We start from the raw sequence: 14,823 nt of genomic DNA on the forward strand, positions 1-14,823 counted from the left end.
GCTAACTGTGTACAATTACCTTAAAAACTTTTTTTTTAATGGTTCTTACTATACGAGATTGTAACTCAGGAAAACAGGTTGAAAGAGGGGGGTACCTTATACTCTATTTTAAAAACATTGCCTTTGGAATTGTTAAGTAATTTTAACAAATGAATCTGCTTTTTTAAGAATTATATTTTAAGAAATGCTAACCTACTTTCTGTTTAAAATATTTCTTAGTGTGATTGATTCCTATTTCCTTTTATTCCTTGTTAATAAAATTTTGATGCTATTCAGACATCCTGTGCTTTCCCCTTCTCCCAGAGAAGGTGAACTAACCCATCTTATTTTAGAATTTTTAAACTTCTAAGCCAATAATGGAAAATCTTCTTCTCTTCAGTAGTAGGGCTGTCCACATGGTCCACTGTTGGCCAGTGAGATACAAGATAAGATAAGGTCTTGTGTGGGCTTATAGTAAAAATTTTCATTTCTCTTAAAAATAGACATAAGACAAAGGAGATCATGCTCCACTTCTGGTTATGGAAATGCTGGATGAGATTGATAAAACGATTGCAACCAAGTTTTCCTCTGGAACAGCTAAACAGAGAAGAGAGTAAATTAAGTTTTTTTGAAAATCTATGAGGTAACTCACCTCTGAGCCAAGCTTCTCTTCTTCAGAGTCCTTACTACTTGAATTAATAATTCTTTATTTTCAATGTCTATTGACTTTCAGTCAAAACCATTTCAATGGTTTATAAAATAAATATTCCACAACAATCAAAATTTGCATTCATTCATCCTTCCAACAGAAAATTATTTACTCTCAGCTGTATCCCAGCTGCTAGAGTCTAGCAGTTCAGATGAGGACAAGACATGCAAAATTCTGCCCTCATGGCCAGTGCAGAACTGAGTCTAATGTTACTAAGAGTTGCTACTGTTAAACCTAAGAAAAGATTAGCTGGAGAGCTGATATGATGATGTACAAGAAGGAGAATTTTCAAAAGAACATGTCTACCAATAACAACACTCAAAATTTGACAATTATGACAGGACAAGATAAGGCTCTAGATGTGACACAGGATGGTGGTATCACAAGGTGAAGATTATGTACTCATTTTATGATATTTAGGTCAAATTTCTTTAACAGTGTAAATGCATACTATTTTTGGTTCACAGGAAACTTTCAAGAGTGATTATCTAACTCTACTTATGCTTTATATTTATATTTTAGGAGTTCTATTTATGAGATCTAGAACTAACTAAAATTCAACATTTTTTGTTTCGTTGCTTTTTCTACTTGAAATATAGATGTGAATGAGAAAAAAAATGTGTCTGGAAATGAGGACATTTGAATGCAATACTATAGTATGGAGAAGGCAAAAGTAAGGAAGTTACTTTCTTTGGGTGCTTATTATATGTCTGGCAATTAACTTATTTAAATCCTAAAAATAAGCATGCATTTTTATCTCTACTTTGAGAGATGAGAAAACTGAGATACAAGAAAAAGAAATGACAGCCCTTCAGCCTGGGAACTTGAATTCACATATGTGAGTAACATTGAAGCTGCCCTCCTCTCACATCAGGTTGACTCAAAATCCCCTTCGTTTGGAAGGTGGGATAATATTATTTCATGGGCTAGATTGGGGTTTTTCTTTGCACTAGCTATGGGGAAACAAATAAGAAAAATGATTTCTTGTATAAATGAAATCTCAATGGGAAAGTTAAAGACAAAATCACAAACTAAAATACCTCCGAAGATTAGGAAGGCATGTGAAATGCATGAGGTACACAAAACAGTGAGGCAGGGATCTTGGCTAACTGGAGAATAATACATGTAGCAGTCAATTATTACCCTGGAGAAATGAGAGCTCACTATTGCTAGATATTAATTTTTTTGAATGAATGCATAAATTTAGCTTTTTATGTGCTATCAGTGGATGAGTAATTCATGTTAACAAAAATGTAAGACAAAAAACAAATGAAATCCCACCAAAAAAACCTATTGAATTCTGATACACACACTTAAGAATTATACATACTACACAGCAAAGAATTTATGACAACTATAATTATTATATATAAGCAATTCCTAGCTAAGTTATTTATAAAATGTTTAAACAATATTTCCAAAAAATTCATTGATTGCTAAATTGCAGCATGCAAATTATTTTTGACCTAATTACTGTCATTGCTTTTGATTAAACTGAGTATCTAGTATCTTGTAAAAGGGAGGCAAGGCTAAAATTCTTTGCAAATGTAGCTTCAATTCTTATTCATAAAAATGTATGTGGTAATACTAGATATTTATTAAAAACATATAAAATAATTCTTAGCTCTGCACATGATTGAAAGTTAAAGTTAATATTATATCTTTTGATGAGCATATATTTCTTGATTTTTTACATCTTGGGGGAAATATTTTAAAATAATATCACACTTATGGACATGTTGCAAAAACTAATACAAAGCACTTGCATATACTTTTCCCCAGTCTCTCTTTCCCCTCCAGCATCCATTGTTCTCTCTCCCTCTCATTATATCCCTGCCAATACTCATACACATGTTTTTTCAAATCGTTTGAAAATATATTACATACATGGTGCTCCTACATTCTTCAGAAATTAAGAATTTGTTTTTCTTTCTCTTCTTTTTTTTTTCTTTTTTCTTAAGAGAGGGAGAGAGATGGCAGGGGCAGTGGGTAGGGAGGTGGAAAGGGACAGTGGAGAGGGAGGGAGAGATTCTTAAGCAGGCTCTATGCCCAGCACAGAGCCCCATACCTGGGGCTCCATCTCACAACCTTGAGATCACAACCTGAGCCAAAATCAACAGTTGGACACTTAACCGACTGAGCCACTCAGGTGCCCCTAGAATGTATTTCTTAATAATAAGGTTGTTCTCTAGGATGCCTGGGTGACTCGGTTGGATGACTGCCTTCAGCTCAGGTCATGATCCTGGAGTCCCAGGATTGAGTCCCCATCGGGCTCCCAGCTCCATGGGGAGTCTGCTTCTCCCTCTGACCTTCACTTCACTCATGCTCTCTCTCACTGTCTCTCTCTCTCTCAAATAAATATATAAAATTTTAAAAAAATAACAAGGTTGTTCTATGACTTTTCTTATCCCAAGATCATAAAGGTATCACTTAATGTTCTGTTTAGAAGTTACCTTATTTCTTTTCGAACCTTTCAAATTTAGATTAATAATTTATATGGAATTGTGTTTTTGTGTTTCATATAATATAAAAATCATGATTCATTTTTTCTTATATTCATATGCATATGAAAACATATTTATATAAAAAAAGACTATACAAAAGTGTGTGTGTGTGTACATACTGGATATATATACCTATATTTGAATTTCTAGAAAGAGAATAGATATACATGGGATTATATATGCATACACGATCTAACAACATTTTTTGAGAAAAGAATAATCAAAAATGTTTATCAATGGATTATCAAGGATTATATAAGAAATACATCAATTTCATCTATATTTTCAAATTTAACAACATAAAATATTCATGTTACTGAATAACTGACTATTCATTAACTGCAAATCTCTAGTAATGAGTTCTATTTACAGTCTTCTCCCATTTTAAAAATTTTGGTGAGTTTTAGTAGTAGTAGTCAATTTTACTAGTCTTTCCAAAAACTAATAATTAACCAACTTTGGATCTTGGATATCATCTCTATATTTTGCATTCTGTTCCATTTACTCTTGCTCTCACATTTAGTATTTTTTATACATACTTTGAAATTATTTTGCTATTATTTCTTTTTTTTCTGATGCTGAGTTCATTTGTTTTGTTTTTTTTTTCCTTTCTTTTTGTAACAGATAAGGAAGGCTTTAAATTTTCCTATGATTACTGTTTTCAGTAAAACATTTTTTTGATATGCTTTATTCTTTTCTTTTAGGCCAAAATATAAACTATTTTTACTCATTTGCTATTTTCACTCCTGGATTATTAAGCAATGAATTTATAAATTACCAATACAAAGCAAAGTGAGCTTTATTTTAAAATTTGAGTTTTGACTGAATTGCACTATTTGCAGGGGACAAACTCTGAACTTTTTGGAAATTGCTTTATGACCAAATACATGATCAATTTTTTTGTAAATGTCTGTGAATGCCTCAAAAGAATGTTGATTTTGTGGTATTGAATACAATGTTCTACAGATCTCAGTAGATGCTGAAACCATTCTATTTGATTGTTTTATACTATTTGTAATATTTTGCCAAGTTTTTCTATTGATTTTTCAAATATTCTGTTAAAATACAACCTTTAGAATTTCCATATATCTCCTTGCACCTCCGTCCATTTTTATTTATACATTTTGAGGCCATATTACTAAATAGAAAACAGTAATTTAAATTGTGATTTTCAATTCACAATTTATCTTTGTCAAGTAATGGATATCTTTATCTCTATAACAGACACAAATTTTAATTTGCTTAGCTTTGGCATATATTATTTTGCTTCATTATTATTAATTTTTGTAAGTCCCATAATTCTTGCTTGCTTGCTGTTTCCCTATAACCATTTTGGAATATTCCTAGAAACATTGATATATCTGCTTTTTTTTTGTTTTTTTGTTTTTGTTTTTATTTTTTCTAGAAAGGCTTTCCACTTTCTTCTGCTGAGCACACAGGGGAACCTAGGATCCCTTCTACTTGGTTATGCCTCCAACTTTATCCCAAATTTGAGGGCCCCAGGACCATAAAGGCTATGAATTCTCAGGATAAAGAAAAGTACTATGCCCAAAGCAAGAGAGGAGGCAACAATAGATCTGATTTCCTCTCACTATGGAAACATAGCTTAAAAAATCCCAGATCCTTTTGGGATGGTTCTTCAATAAACCCTTCCCTTGTTTCACCACTGGATCCTAACCTCTTGATTCTGGCTGAGAGGGGCCTTAGAACCAAACCAAACCCAAAAAAGCAAGCAAAACAACAGTAACAACAACTAAGTATTTATGATGTATATTTTAGGTTATATGTGGGTTTGGTGATCTTATATTCTATATGACTTTCTGATTATAAAGTTTCTTCCCAAAATTGGCTTAGAAATTTTGCAGTACTTTGTCAGATACTCAGGAAGTTGTTTGTTTTAACTTGGTACTTAATAGCTGTTGTTTCCAGGGGCAATGTTGTTCTGACTCAACCTAATCTGCCACTACTATAAATTGAAGTCCTTTCATTCATATTTTCTACCATGTTTTCTTGACTTACTCATGGAAAAATAAATTGTGATTTTTATAGAATGCTAGTTCATCAACTTCAATATCTTCTCTCATTTACAGCTAAAAAATAGTCACCTTAAAAGAGGTATGAATTACATCAGGAATAAAACTACTGAGTTGCTGTAAAAAAGTCTACAAACAATTCATAAGTGAATTAGAGTTATTCATTTTGAATTTGGAAGAAATTATTTATTTCCTGACACATACACAAATTTACATTATCACTAAGTTTGGCCATCAGGTCCTTCTTTATGAGATCTAAACCAACACTGCATCTTCAAACCTCTAGTCACTAAACCTGCAAAAAAACTCCAGAATGTTCTTCTAATTTGTTGTGTGTTTGTGTGTTTTTTTTAATGAAATAAATCAATACATAGCATAATGTTTGCCACATTTGGACTTTCAGTGTTTGTTGAGAGGATCAAATGTTAAATTGTACCTGAAAATTACCTTGCCTATGTCAGATAAAATTCAATGGTCAGGTTATTCAACTGTTGTTTGATGTTTATAATGTATTTAAGACACTGGATATCTAAAAAAAAAAACTGAACAAACATAAAACAAAGACAATTAAGATTTGTATAAATCTATATGTTTTCTAGCGCTCTCTCTCTCTCTATATATATATCAAACTATATATATTATGCATATATCTATATGTATGTGTATATATCTATATATGTGTGAATACATTCCTCAATGTAAATCTTTGGCAATGTTTTGTTTTGTTTTTGCATTAATTCTTAAACACATGAATTAACACTGAATGTGATTTCTATAAAAATGAAAACTGAATTCTCTCTGGGGAATACATATATCCTTTATATTAATGCTCAGCTTTTAAAATGGAATGTTAATGTCACTTTGGAGTACACCAAGGTATGTGTGTGTTTTATACATTTCAAAATGATGGATGAATTGAACAACGTATCATTGCTTTAGGCATGGTTAAAAAAAAAAAAAAAAGAAAAGAAAAGAGGTTACTCAGCTGGGTATTTCCCATTTGTTCTTCCATATTTACTCTCCTCTCTTTTTCTTCACTGTTCTCTACCATGTGAGGCTGGAAAATAGAATATCCCTGAAGCCTCCTTTGATATGCTACTTTGGTTTTGGTTGGATGAGTGGAGGTACTGATTGTAGTGGAGGAGAGAAGACAGGAAATGTATAGATTGTCAAAACTGTGTGCCTCAACCAAAGGTCACTCTTTTATCAAATTTTCTCCATTTATACTAATTTGAGTGGTCTATTCCCTGTGACCACCCTGAGTAATATAGGTTGTGAGAGTGGAATCAGGTGAAGGAGTTGATGGTTACCTGGAACCCACAGTAAGCGGCCAATATCACATACATATTTATATATATATATATATATATATATATATACAGGTATCTATATGTATGGGTATGTATACATGTATGTGAGTATATCTTTACACATGCATGTGTGTATATGTATGTATATACTACAAAAATATCACTGCCAAAAATATTCTAATAGCTTTGGGCCAATGATTGCCCACATTTAAAATTAAAATGAAAATGTCACCCTAACAAGGAGTCAGCCAAACAAGCTTTGGATATTGTCTTTGCTCATTTACCAGCACCTTTAGCAAGTTTCTTAACCCCTCTGAGCCTTAGTGTATCTTCTTCAAAGGGAGATATTAATACATGTTTTGTAGGACTGGTGTAAGGATTATATGAGATAATGCAAATACATCATAATATTTAACATCCACATTGAAGATGCATACCTTTGTGTTCCAAATAGAAAAAAACAAGAAATGTTAGTCAATTTTATATCTATCTATCTATATCTATCGATATCTTTGTCTATATCTATACCTATATATAAGAGTGTGCCAATGCACACAATTATATTCTCCTTCCTTCTAGCATTAATTTCCCTTTTTATAGGCAAAGCACTTACAGGAATCTTTACTATTATTTTTTTAAAATATTTTATGTATTTATTTGACAGACAGCAAGAGAGAGAACGCAAGCAAGGCAAGCAGGAGAGGGAGAAGCAGACTCCCCACCGAGCAGGGATCCTGATGTGGGGCTCAATCCCAGGACCCTGGGATCATGCCCTGAGCAAAAGGCAGATGCTTAACCACCTGAGCCACCCAGGTGCCCCTATTATTGTTTATTATTGAATATTGTTCTTGCTCCTCTATCAACATAGTCCTTTCAGTTTCTTATTTTTATTGTTATTTTAGAAGCTTTATTGACATATAATTGACATACAGTACAGTGCACATATTTAAAATGTACAATCTGGGGGTACCTGAGTTGCCAAGTCAGTTAAGTGTCTGCCTTTGTTTCAGGTTCTGATCCCACGGTGCTGGGACTGAGTATCACATTGGGCTCCTCGCTCAGTGGGGGGCCTGCTTCTCTCATGAATAAATAAATAAATTCTTTTAAAAAATTGAAATAAATAAAATGTATAATCTGTTATGTTTTGAGATATGGGTATACCCATGAATCTGTCACCATAATCGAGACTATGAACATATCCATCACCCCCCAGAATTTCCTCCCTCCCACACCCCCAGGTACTCATTTATTCATTCTCTGTCAGTATGGGTTATTCTGTATTTTCTAAATTTTTATATAACTAGAATCATACAGCAGGTACTCATTTTTTATCTGCTACTTTCTACCAACAAACTTGTTTTTAATTTTGCTCACTTTGTTGCATGTGTCCAATAGTTCATTCCTTTTTATTACTACGTATCCCATTTTAGAACTATACCATAATTTGTTTACCCATTCATGTACTAATGAATATTTGGGTTATTTATAGTTTGTGATGTTAGATAAAGGTACTATTGATCATCATATACAAGTCTGTGTATAGACATATACTTTCATTTCTCTTCAGTAAATATCTAATAAAATATGGCTGGGTCATATGGTCAGTCTATAGCTTTTTAAGAAACTACCAGGGGCACTTTGGTGGTACAATCAGTCAAGCATCCACCTCTTGGTTTTGGCTCAGGTTGTGATCTCAGGATCATGAGATCACGCCCTGAGTCAGGCCCTGAGCTCAGTGCAGAGTCTGCTTAAGTTTCTCTCTCCCACTCCCTCTGCTCTTCCCTTCTAGCCCCATTCTAAGCATTATCTCTCAAATACCTAAGTAAATCCTAAAAGAAAAGAGAAGAGAAGAGAAGAGAAGAAAAGAAAAGAAAAAAGAAAAACTGCCAGACTATTTACCAAAGTGGTTGCACAATATATACATCCATCAGCAATGGGTAAGTGTTCTGGTCTCCTTGACGTGTAATTGTCAGTCTTTATACTAACAGGCACGTAGTAGTATATATCTCATTGTGGTTTTAATTTGCCCCAACAAATAATGATATTAGGCTTTTTTATAAGATGATTAACAACCACATAATAACCAATACCCAATTCATTTCACATTAAAGAAATATTATAAAGTCTAAGTGGACTATATTAAAATTTCAGTATAGAGTTCAGTTCTTATGTATTATTGTTTAATTCAATTTCTTTAAACCAGAACAGCAATTTACATATTTCTCCCACCCCTGACCACCATTTCTATTAACAACTCATTAGTCCCCTGTCTCTATGAGTTTGTTCTTTGTTTGTTTGTTTGTATTGTTAGGTTCCACATAAAAGAGAGGTCATATGGTATTTGTGTTTCTCTGTCTGACTTATTTCACTTAGCATAATGCCCTCAAAGTCCATCCAGGCTGATGCAAATGTCAAGATTTTACCTTTTTTTAATGATTAAATTATACATACCTTTACATTATGTTTGTGGTGTGTGTCTGTGTATGTGTGCGTGTGTATGTGTGTGTGTGTATGTTTGTGTTATAATTTCTTTATCCATTTACTCATCAACAATATGAGTAACAGTTCTGGTGTCTTGGCTATTGTAAATAATGCTGCAGTGAACATAGGGGTGAATATCTTTTTGAATTAATGTTTTTATTATGTTATTTTAAGAAAGTTTTGGAAAGCAAAGTTTGTACAATGTTCACCTATATAAAGAACTCCATTTGGTCCATGCAGTATCCAAGCCTGTTTGTTTTAACTATTTCAAGGACAATTTTATAAAACAAAATTGATTTTAGAAGACTGTCTCCAAGGTCCAGAGACTGGTATAAATCAAAATCATACATTAGTCACAAAACCTTACTCAAATTTACTTAAACACTACAGAGACTTAGTAGATTCACATAACAAAACTTTCTAGGAGCTTCTGCAAGGCCAGATCTTACTCATTCACTCATCAGGATTCTTCTTGCTCCAACCCTTGGCTCTGCTTTCCTCTGCCATTGCTTGACTCACAGAGAAACTTCCTCTGAAAAAGCAAGAATATTTTCTTCCTCCTAGGAGGCAACTGAAAGTTCTAAGGCAGACTATCACTGGCCAGGCCTAGACCATCTTTTCATCCTTGAGCCATAGCCAAGGTCATATTAGACTCTAAAAAAAAAAAGTGTGGGGGGGGCCTTAAGGAACTAGTACTTTGGCTACATGTAAGAAAAATTCTATAACCAGAGAAGTAGAAAAGGATGCTAAGCTGACAATTCAAAACAAAACAAAAACATGCCTACCATATGGCATTCTTTGTTGACAAATAATTGTTATTAAACACATCTCTATCAGATGGTTGGCTATTAGGTAGTTTGATTCTATTCCATTAATTCCATTTAGATTAGTTTAATTACAACTGGGACACCCTGGGGTCAGATTCCTTGATAGTTTTTAAGCAAGTTTATCAATTAAATTTCCAAAAATTGTATGGAAGTGGTTAAAAGATTCCTAAGGCATAAGATAAAGAAAACACAACTGAATCCCTTTACTTTCAAATGCAAGTTCTGTTCATCTTCGTTAATGAAGATGAATAATGAAGAGTGCCATTATATTAAATTCAGTAGTCTTAATACTTCCAGTGTCAGCTTTAACATGTAAAGAACTTGACAGTTTTCACACTCATCCTTGATACCAGAGAAAGCTGAACAAAAAAGAAACCAATGACTTTTTTTAGTCTGACCATAGAAATGAGATAGTAACATTGTGAATTCTTGAGAGATAGGTAAATTTAAGGAGTCACAATAGCCTGCTGAGAGATCAGCCTACTTAGAGCAAATGTCAGTGGAACCATAAACTGATAGGAACATCTAAATGGTATATTGGGTTAATTGTTAGAGGCTGACTATAGACTTGAGTGACAATGAGAAACTGTTAGGGAAGGCAGTCTTAGGGATACCCCCCAAATTTTCCAGGGATTTACCTCCAGGAATCCCAACAGGTTCTCATAGCCAGGAGTCAAGAAAGATCTTCAGCAAGGAGGAAGGAGAGTAACATGGTGAAATATTCCTGGAGGATACTCTAACACAGGGCTACTTGCCAAAGAAAAGAGTTTACCAGAGCCTTAACCTAATTAAGAGAGGAACAGCTCTACCATTACAGTGTATAGGAGCTTTCCTATTTCAGCAATGATGAAAATATAAGAACTACTTGTGAAGGCCACAGACTATGGATACAGGTCAATCAAAGACTGAGATTTTTTTTAATAATTCTTTTTTTTTAAGATTTTATTTATTTATTTATTTATTTGACAGAGAGAGATCATAAGTAGGCAGAGAGGCAGACAGAGAGAGAGGAAGGGAATCAGGCCCCCTGCTGAGCAGAGAGCCCAATGTAGGACTCAATCCCAGGACCCTAAGATCATGACCTGAGCTGAAGGCAGCGGCTTGACGCACTGAGCCACCCAGGCTCCCCAAAGACTGAGATTTAATCATGGTATTATAAACATTTATAAAATAATTAGTGAATGAGGAACAACAGTAACTTGCATTCTTTGTTAGTGAAACTGCAAAACAGTAAAACTATCTGAAATACTTTGATAATTTCTTATAAAGCAAAATATAGTCTGATTTCATGACCCAGGAGTCATGTCCCTAGGTGTTCACCCAATTTATTCAAAACTTATGTACACACTAAAACCTGAACAAAAATGTGAATGAAGCCAGTCTAAAAAAGACTACATCCTTATGCTCTCAATTAAATCCCATTGTGAAAAAAGAAAACTGTAAGAAAGGTAAAAAACAAAAGAAAACAAAAACAAACAAACAAAATAATCAGTGGCTCTTATGGGTTTGGGAAGAGGGGGTGGATAATATAGTTAAAGCACAAATAATTTTGATGTACAACTCTTATACAACACCTTAATCGTTGATCTCTAACACTGCACTTTTGTTAAAACCCATAGAATTTACGACAAAGAAATGAATCTCAGTGTAAACAATTTTTTTTAAAGACATTTAGAATGTTATGGGATCCTTGCATGGAATATAGAATGTAACAAAACAGCCTAACTATATTACAAATACATGAAATAACTCAATGAAGGATTTGGATTAAAAGACTACTGACCTAAGTAACTTTGGAAATGAATAGAGTTTTCAGTCTAAAGGCAAAAGAAACTTTACATAGGCAGTATACTAGAGTTCACATGAGTGTATAGGTTAACAATCATGATACTGCTTTGCATATATACTGAGAAAGAACAAGTATGTAAATAAATGGCCAATGCTGGGAGCCAGATTCCTTACTATGGGACAGGGAAATTGACAAATAAGAGGAAGACAGAATGATCCTTGTGGTAATGGTAATATTCTCTTATCTATATTTCTTCCTGAAACAGGAAAAAATAGAAACTTGAACAAACCAATAACAAGAGGAAAAAAATCGAATTAGCCATCAAAAAGCTCCCAAGAAACAAAAGCCCAGGGACAGATAGCTTCACTGGCAATTTCTACCAAACATTTAAGAAGAGTTAATGCCTCTTCTCAAACTATTCTAAAAATATAGAAAAAAGAAGGAAAACTTCCAAATTCATTCTATGAAACCAGAATTACCCCGATACCAAAATCAGATGAAGATGCCACGAAAAAAGAAAACTATACACCAATATCCCTGATGAACATGGATGCAAAAATTCTCAATAAAATATTATAAAACCATATAAGAGTATATTAAAACAATCATTCACAATGATCAAGTGGTATTTATTTCTGGGTTGCAAAGATGGTTCAGTATTCACAAATCAACATGATATACCACATTAATAAAAAGAACCATACGATCATTTCAATGGATGCAGAAAAAGAATTTGATAAGCACGACATCCATCACGACGTCCATTCTTGTTAAAAAACAGCCAAAGTAGCCTTAGAGGGAACATATCTCAACATAATAAAGGCCATCCCCTGCTAATATCATCCTCAAGATGGAAAAAACCACGTGCTTTTCCTCTATCATCAGGAACAAGACAGGGAGGTCTATGCTCACCACTAGTATTTGTAAATCCTAGCCACACCAAACAGAGAACAAAAATAAATAGAAGGCATCCAAATCAGCAAGGAAGAATTCAGACTTTCACTATGTACAGATGGTATAAAACTCTATATAGAAAACCTGAAAGACTCCACCCAGAAACTGCTAAACTGAAAAGCAAATTGTTAAGTCCCAGGATAAAAAAGCAATGCACAGATAGCTCTTGAATTACTATGCACCAATAATGTAGCAGCAGAAATAAAAATTAAGTAATATATTTCATTTACAATTGTACCAAATAGTAAGACACACAGGAATAAACCTAACAAAAGAGGCTAAAGACCTATAATCTGAAAACTATAAAACACTGATGGGAGAAATTGAAGATGACACAAATTGAAAAACATTCCATGCTCTATGGATTGGAAGAACAAATATTGTTAAAATACCTTTAAGCAACTCACATATTTCATGTAATCCCTGTCAATTTACCAATAGCATTTTTCATAGACCTAAAACAAACAATCCTAAAATTTGCATGGAACCACAAAAGTCCCAGCTAGCCAAAGCAAACTTGAAAAAGAAAAGCAAAACTGGAGGCATCACAATTCTGGATTTTAAGTTATATTACAAAGCTGTAGTTAACCAAACAGTATGGTACTGGCACAAAAATAAACATATAGACCAAAAGAACAGAATAGAAAAGCCAGAAATGAACCACAACTATATGGTCAATTAATCTCCCAAAAGGCAGGAAAGAATATCCAGTGAAGAAAAGATAGTCTCTTAAGCAAATAGCATTGGCAAAATTAGATAACAATATACAAAAGAATGAAACTGGACCACTTTCTTATACTCCGTACAAAAATAAATTCAAAATTGATTAAAGTCACGAATATGAGGCTTCAAACCATAAAAAATCTAGAGAGTAGATAAACCATAAAAACCATAAAAATCACAGAGAGTAACCACTTTGGCATCAGCCATAGCAACTTCTTTCTAGATATATCAGGTAAGGGAAAGAAAAGTAAAAATAAACTATTGGGATTTCATCTGCACAGTAATATATGTAAAAAAATAAAATAAAAATGAAATTTTCTGTAATCTTGTCATTAGGAGATAACAGTAGGATGCCAAAACGTTACATCTGAAAATCAAATCACATCTGTTGTAAGTACACCTACTAGCTTGAAATTCAATCAACCAATCTCACATTAAAACAGAGGTCATCTACTCAAATGTTAAAGAGAACTTAAGTTTTTTGGTAAATAAATCATATTCTCTCAATTCTCATATTCATAATTTTTATATTATATTTGTTTTTTAGAGTATTCTCTTTCTACCATCCTGAATTTGTTTATTTTTAGTTGATTTTCATATCTGTGGCCAAACATACTTATTTTAGAATTATTTTTTCCTTTCATTATTTACATTTAGAGGTATCCTTACTGTCTTCTGTTTCCTTTTTTTTTTTAAGATGTTATTTATTTATTTATTTGACAGGCAGAGAGTAGGCAGAGAGGCAGGCAGAGAGGCTTAGCAGGGAGCCTGATGTGGGGCTCAATCCCAGGACCCTGGGATCATGACCTGAGCTGAAGGCAGAGGTTTTAACCCACTGAGCCACCCAGGTGCTCCTGTCTTCTGTTTTCTCTTTGCATTAGTCTAAATATTAAACCATTCATAAAGTCATTCATTATTGCTGTTTACAGTATAACTTGCATGCAGTAGATCCTAAAACCTACACCCTTTAGTCTTTTTTTTTTTTTAATTTTTTATTTTTTATAAACATATATTTTTATCCCCAGGGGTACAGGTCTGTGAATCACCAGGTTTACACACTTCACAGCACTCACCAAATCACATACCCTCCCCAATGTCCATAATCCCACCCCCTTCTCCCAAACCCCCTCCCCCCGGCAACCCTCAGTTTGTTTTGTGAGATTAAGAGTCACTTATGGTTTGTCTCCCTCCCAATCCCATCTTGTTTCATTTATTCTTCTTCTACCCACTTAAGCCTCCATGTTGCATCACCACTTCCTCATATCAGGGAGATCATATGATAGTTGTCTTTCTCTGCTTGACTTATTTCGCTAAGCATGATACGCTCTAGTTCCATCCATGTTGTCGCAAATGGCAAGATTTCATTTCTTTTGATGGCTGCATAGTATTCCATTGTGTATATATACCACATCTTCTTGATCCATTCATCTGTTGATGGACATCTAGGTTCTTTCCATAGTTTGGCTATTGTGGACATTGCTGCTATAAACATTCGGGTGCATGTGTCCCTTTGG

The sequence above is a fragment of the Mustela putorius genome, unplaced genomic scaffold, assembly GCF_011764305.1.
Source record: "Mustela putorius furo isolate JIRA1106 unplaced genomic scaffold, ASM1176430v1.1 tig00000174_pilon_pilon_pilon, whole genome shotgun sequence".
In the NCBI taxonomy this organism is placed as follows: Eukaryota; Metazoa; Chordata; class Mammalia; order Carnivora; family Mustelidae; genus Mustela; species Mustela putorius.